Here is a 6,000-nt window from a genome sequence, read left to right as displayed (position 1 = left end):
GGCTATTGGGTCACTAGTGGGTCACTGTGTTCCTAGTGGGGAGAAAGATGGACAACCAACTAGGACACGCTGACTTATATAATTTAAAAATAATCAAGAGCTCATGAGCAGAAGGCTGATGTCAGCTGTCCTAATGGAAAATCACGTTCCCTCCCAAGTTTCCAGGTATAAGTCAGTTCACAGGCCCAGCACTCATTGTTTGATAGGGAAGTCAGCTCTCCTTAAGGAAGGTCCTGCAACACCACCACACCTATATATAGCAAATATTTCCCCAATCATCCCCCCAGAGAGACTTGAGGTCATTTTCCAGGGTATCTATGCACCAGGGAAGGGAGAACACCAGAATTTCCAAGGACTTTGTGATACGGGATCTGTAATAAGACTGACTGAAACCCAAAAACTCAAAACATCACATGCTCCTGTGTTTAGAATGAAGGCCTATGGAGGTCAGATGATAACTAGTCCTAGCTCCAGTTTAGCTGACAGTGGGCCTAGGGAGTCTTCAGACCCACCCTGTGGTTATTTCCTCAGCCCCCAAGTGGGAACTAGAGTAACACAGCAGACACTCTCTGTCCCCGGCCCACATACCCTGGGCACTGAAACCTGACAGCTTTACTGCAAACACCTGTGACTCTTTGTGTGTGGTCTTCCTTTAGCAGCTGGCCTGTGCCTGGAGCAGGTTGGACATGCCAGAGGACTGACAATCCTAGGTGAGAGAGGTGGGGAGTCCGAATGTCCTGTGTCCTGCCAGAGGCTCCATCAGCTGATTGTGTTTCCTGGGAAGTCCCAGAGGTCACTCCCTTCTCTGAAACAAGAAGGAATGAATTAGTGAGAAGGCCACTGGGTCATGAGAACCTGAGTGGTGGCCCAGGACTTAGGGGAGGAGATGCTGCTATGGAACTGTGCTCCCTACTGTCAAGGGTCATAACAGGACTCCAGGATAGCAGAGCCCACATGACAGCCCTAAACTGTCAGAGACGTGGTGAATATAATTGCCACACCCGAGGTGGGAAAGGTGCCAGAGGGTGACTTGACCCTCAGGATATGTGGAATGGCTGATCTAATGATGATTATGTCCCTGGAGGGAGATTGATGGGCAGTGTCATGGACTGAATGTTTGTGTCCACCCAAGTTCACATGTTGAAATCCTAACCCCCAGTGTGATGCTATCAGGAGATAGGGACTTTGGGGGTGACTGGGATCAGTGCCTCTGTAAAGAAGACCCCAGAGAGATCTCTTGTGCCATCTGCCTTGTAAGGGCACAGAGAGAAGACAGCCATTTATGAATCAGGAATTGGGCTCTCACAAGACACCAAATCTGCAAGGAAAAAATGAAAGTTCACTGGAGGAAACCAAAAGTCCCAATGATGACAGCTTCTCATTGGCTGAGCTGTGGTGTTTTCCATTGGCTGGGCTTGTTGCTGGGTGAGAAGAAAGCCTTCCTTCCACCCTCTGCAGTAGTAGAGCAGTGGCACTTCCTGTTCAGGGGTGTAAGGTACCTCTCTCCATCTCCCCGTTAGTAACTGATGTCTTTCTGTTGGGGTAATTAATGGTGAGGGGTAGGGGGGGAGACCTCCCTCTACAGGCCTTCTCAACTCCAATTTTAGTTGAGGTTTCCTTTTATTAATTATTAATTTTCACAGTAACCACACTAAAAAAAGTTCAAAAAGCAACAAGTGAAATTAATAATACCTGTATTTACTTAGCCCAACATATCTAAAATATTATCTTTTCAATATGAAATCAATATAAAATATTAGTGAGCTGTGTTAAATTATTTTTTCATACCAAGTCTTTGGTATCTGGTGTATATTTTACACATACAGCACATCTTAATTCAATTACCCACATTTCAAGTGCTGAATAGCTACATGTATCTAGTGGCTACCATGTTGGACAGTGCAGGTCTGAAGAATCCTTCATCATCTGGACGTTCTGCAGAACATGACACTAGGGCACTATATTGATGACATCATGCTACCTAGACCCAGTGAGCAAAAACCAGCAGGTATTCTAGATGCCCTGGTAAGACACATACATGCCAGAAGGTGGGATATAAGCCCTACAGAGATTCAGGGGCCTGCCACATTGGTGAAAATTTTAAACCTGTTAGATGTTTGTGTAGAAAACAATTTAACTTGCCCAAAGGGGAGTCTGGCCTTAGCCATGGGCTGCAGGAAAATTATCTCTTGCCCTTGGAATGTCATGTCTGATAGGAGTGTTTTGTTTTGTTTGGCCTTGGGCCAGCCATATAATAACAATGTGATTTGGGATGGGGGCTTTGGGTCATGCGATCTATCGGGTGTGACCTCTTGAGGGCCAGGAGACTGAGATCAGCCACGAGGGCAGTTAACCACGCTTATTTGATGGTGCCCTGCCCCGCCCCAAAATATCTTTACACACGGAGGCTTGCGTAAGCTCCCCTGGTTGGCAATCCTCCATGAATACCGTTACAGATCAATGCCTGGAAGTAATGCTGTCCAGACTCCACGGGGAGAGGACAACTGGGAAGTCTGGGTTTGGCAGCTCCCTGGATTCTGCCCTTGGTATTTCTTCCCTAGGCTGATTCTAATCTGTATTCTTTAGCGGTAACAAGCTATAACTGTGAGTATATAACAGCTCTCAGTGAGTTCTGCAAGTCCTTCTGGCAAATTATCAAACCTAAGGGTGGTCTTGGGGCCCCCCAAACTTGTATTTGGTGTCATAAATTAGGGTGATCTTATGTGGACTGTGCCCCCTCACTTCACAGTTGGTTACTTTCACAATGTTATTAAATGTTTATTTACAATTATCTATATATTTACCATTTTCTTTGCTCTTTATAATGTCTTGCATATCAGACTTTCCATCTGATATCACTTCCTTTTGGCCTGTAGCAAATTCTTTAGAGTATCCTTTAGTAAGTTCTGCTGGTGACAATTTTTTCCTGTTTGTGTCTGAAAATGTCTTATTTTGTGTCATCTTTGAAATATATTTTTGATGAGGTTTGTAGTTACTTTTACCAGCACATTGAAGATTTAATTCCACAGTCTTCTGGCTTCCACTGTAGCTGTTGAAAAAACTCAGCAGCCAAAGTGTCATTCCTTTGAAGGTAATCTATTTCCCCCACCTCAGCAATGTTCGATAAGTTTTCCTTGTTTCCTCAAGTTTCATTATTAATAATCTAGGTGTGTATTTCTTTTTCTTTATTTTTGTGTGGAGTTCATAGTCCTTCCTGAACTGGTAGGTTGGTTTTTGTCATCACTTCAGGACAATTATCATCAGCCTTTAATTTTTCAAATATTTCCTCTGCTACATTCTCTCTCTTCTCCTCTTCTGGGACTTTGATCAAATATATGGTAAACTTTCTCACTGTATTCTCTATTTCTCTAAACTTCACTACATGCTTCGTTCTGGATATTTTCTTCTGACTCATCTTTTCACAAATTCTCTCTTTAGCTGTAACTCGGTTTATAGATCTATCTAGTTATTTTGTGTTTCAGTTCTAGAATTTCTAGTTGCTTCCTTTTCGTATATACTCTGTCAGTTCTTATAGTTTCCAGTTCTCTACCCAAATTTCCAGTTCTCTGCCCAAATTTCCAGTTGTTTTTTATATCCTTGACCATAGTAAGCAGCATTATGTTAAAATCTATCTCCAATAATTCCACTACCTGGCGCTCTGGTGTGACTATTCTATTACCTGCCACTTCTCTTGGCTCTTGTTCCTGACATATTATCTCTTCATGTGTCTGATATCTGTGATTGTGTGTTAGGCATTGTTTTTGAAAAATTGTTTGTGGAAATAATTTGAGAATTTGAATGTTAGTATCTTATTCCAAGAGGATTTGCATTTGCTTCTATCAGGCACCTGGATCACTAGCAATCAGGATTTTCTTAATTTACTGTTAGGGATTAAGGTTTCCTGAGTCACACAGATGACTTGAAGCTGGGTTGCATCCTGGCAAGGGCTGGTGTAGATTTTTCAGAATCCCAACCCAAAGCAGGCCCTGAGCTCCAACTTCTGTCCTTTTAGTCTGTGCTGCTGTCAAAAGCATCACTCAGCTTCTCAGTCTCTTTTCCATGAACAGTGGATGCTCCCAGAACAGGAGGTCCCAAACGCAGGACGTGATTCACTGGATTTTGTTTTTCTTCTCTATCTTCAACTGATAATTCTTTATTACCTTCTTATTTCGTCAATGTCTTTTAATATTTTGTTCACCCTTTTCAGCTTTCCTCAGCAGGTGGCTGGCTGGTCCCAATTACCTGTTTCACTGTTATTAGAAGTGAAAGTCTCTGTTATGCAAATGTAAGAGATTATTATTGTTATAATTTCCTGACTACTGGTTTTGGGTTCCTTTGATGGGAAAAGTGTGCGCTAAACTCCCATTTACTTGGCATGATATAGAGATTACAGAAGAAATAAATTTTGTTAAGCCCAAATTGCTTTGATTCACCTTTGATTAAAACTGAAATCAGAGGCCACAATTTTTTTAGAGATAAATTTTACAGAGCTATTGATACAAATGCTTTTGATAATGTAAAACACTGGGTTATGAATTAGCCTTTGTTAGACAGTTGAGGAGAATTTTAAGTTATATGAATATATATTCTGAATTTTGTTAAAAATCTGAGTTTTTATCTGCTTATTAAAAAGGTACAAGGAGGGCTTCCCTGGTGGTGCAGCGGTTAAGAAACCGCCTGCCAATGCACGGGGCATGGGTTCCAGACCTGGCCCAGCAAGATCCCATATGCTGCGGAGCAACTAAGTCCATGCACCACAACTACTGAAGCCGGGGCACCTAGAGCCCATGCTCTGCAACAAAAGAAGCCACAACAATGAGAAGCCCGCGCACTGCAATGAAGAGTAGCCCCCGCTCACTGCAACTAGAGAAAGCCCGCGCACAGCAACAGACACAATACTGTCAAAAATAAAAACAAATAAATAAATTTTTAAAAAAAGTACAAGGAGCTTTCTTTTCCTATAATACCAAACAATTTGTTTGAATAGTTTCCTTGATGTTATGAATGTTTGATATAGAAAACTAACGTGTTCGAATATTTGTTGTGGAACACCATTCATTTGATTTGTAAATCGTATTTGTCGTAGGAGATTAATTTTATTCACTGGCTTTGTGATAATTAACTTGCTGATTTTACCTCACTGATTTGTTGTAATTAATACAACTGGTAGAAAAAGCCTGTGAGGATTTTCTTAAAATTAGGAACATAATGAAAGAAATTCCTTCTGGTAAAAACTAATTTTGTTTCACAAAAATTATATTTGTTTTACGTGTAAATTAAAGTGGCTCTAACAAATTAACTTAGAAATGCAATGCAAAGTGTCAATTTGTCACAACTGGGTATTCAGGCTAATGGAATCTTCTTGCTTATTTTGATATTGTTGTTTTATTTTACCTCTATTCATATGTGGATCATCACATTCCAAAAGATTAAATGATAATTCTCTTAAAGCTTCCCTAAGCATATAAACACTTAAACAGGTGGTGATTCAGAAGGCGTCTGCACTGCTAAATTATCTCTCATCCCCTCATTCTTGCCCAATAAATAGACATCTCATGGTGGAACATGGGATAAATGGGAATTAGCAGCAGGTGGAGGGAAAGACAGGAGCAAGTGGTACAAGCAAATGGCCTTGAAGTCAGACTGATGGTGATTGAAACCCCTTACTAAGCTTTGTGATCCTGGGTAAGTTACCCTGAGCCTCGGAGTCATCAACTGTAAATTGGGGGTAATGATGGTAGCCACCTCACAAGGGCTTTTGTGGGGGAGAAGGTGAAGGATTACCTAAGATTGTGGTTATAAATCACTCAGTCCCTTGAAAGCATGTGATAAGTACTGTATAAATAATGACGGCTATTATTAGCTGACTGGGATGCATTTAGCTGTCTCGGGAATAAAGGCAGCTGCAGAATTTCTGCTAGGAGGGTCTCCGGAACAGAGCTCACACTGGAAGGCGCGATAGGACCCTGCTTTTAAGTTGATTCTTTGCGTAGTTGAAGA

This window comes from Stenella coeruleoalba (assembly GCF_951394435.1).
Source record: "Stenella coeruleoalba genome assembly, chromosome: 19".
Taxonomy (NCBI): domain Eukaryota; kingdom Metazoa; phylum Chordata; class Mammalia; order Artiodactyla; family Delphinidae; genus Stenella; species Stenella coeruleoalba.
The sequence above is the reverse complement of the archived record's forward strand: the minus strand, read 5'-3'. Positions refer to the sequence as shown.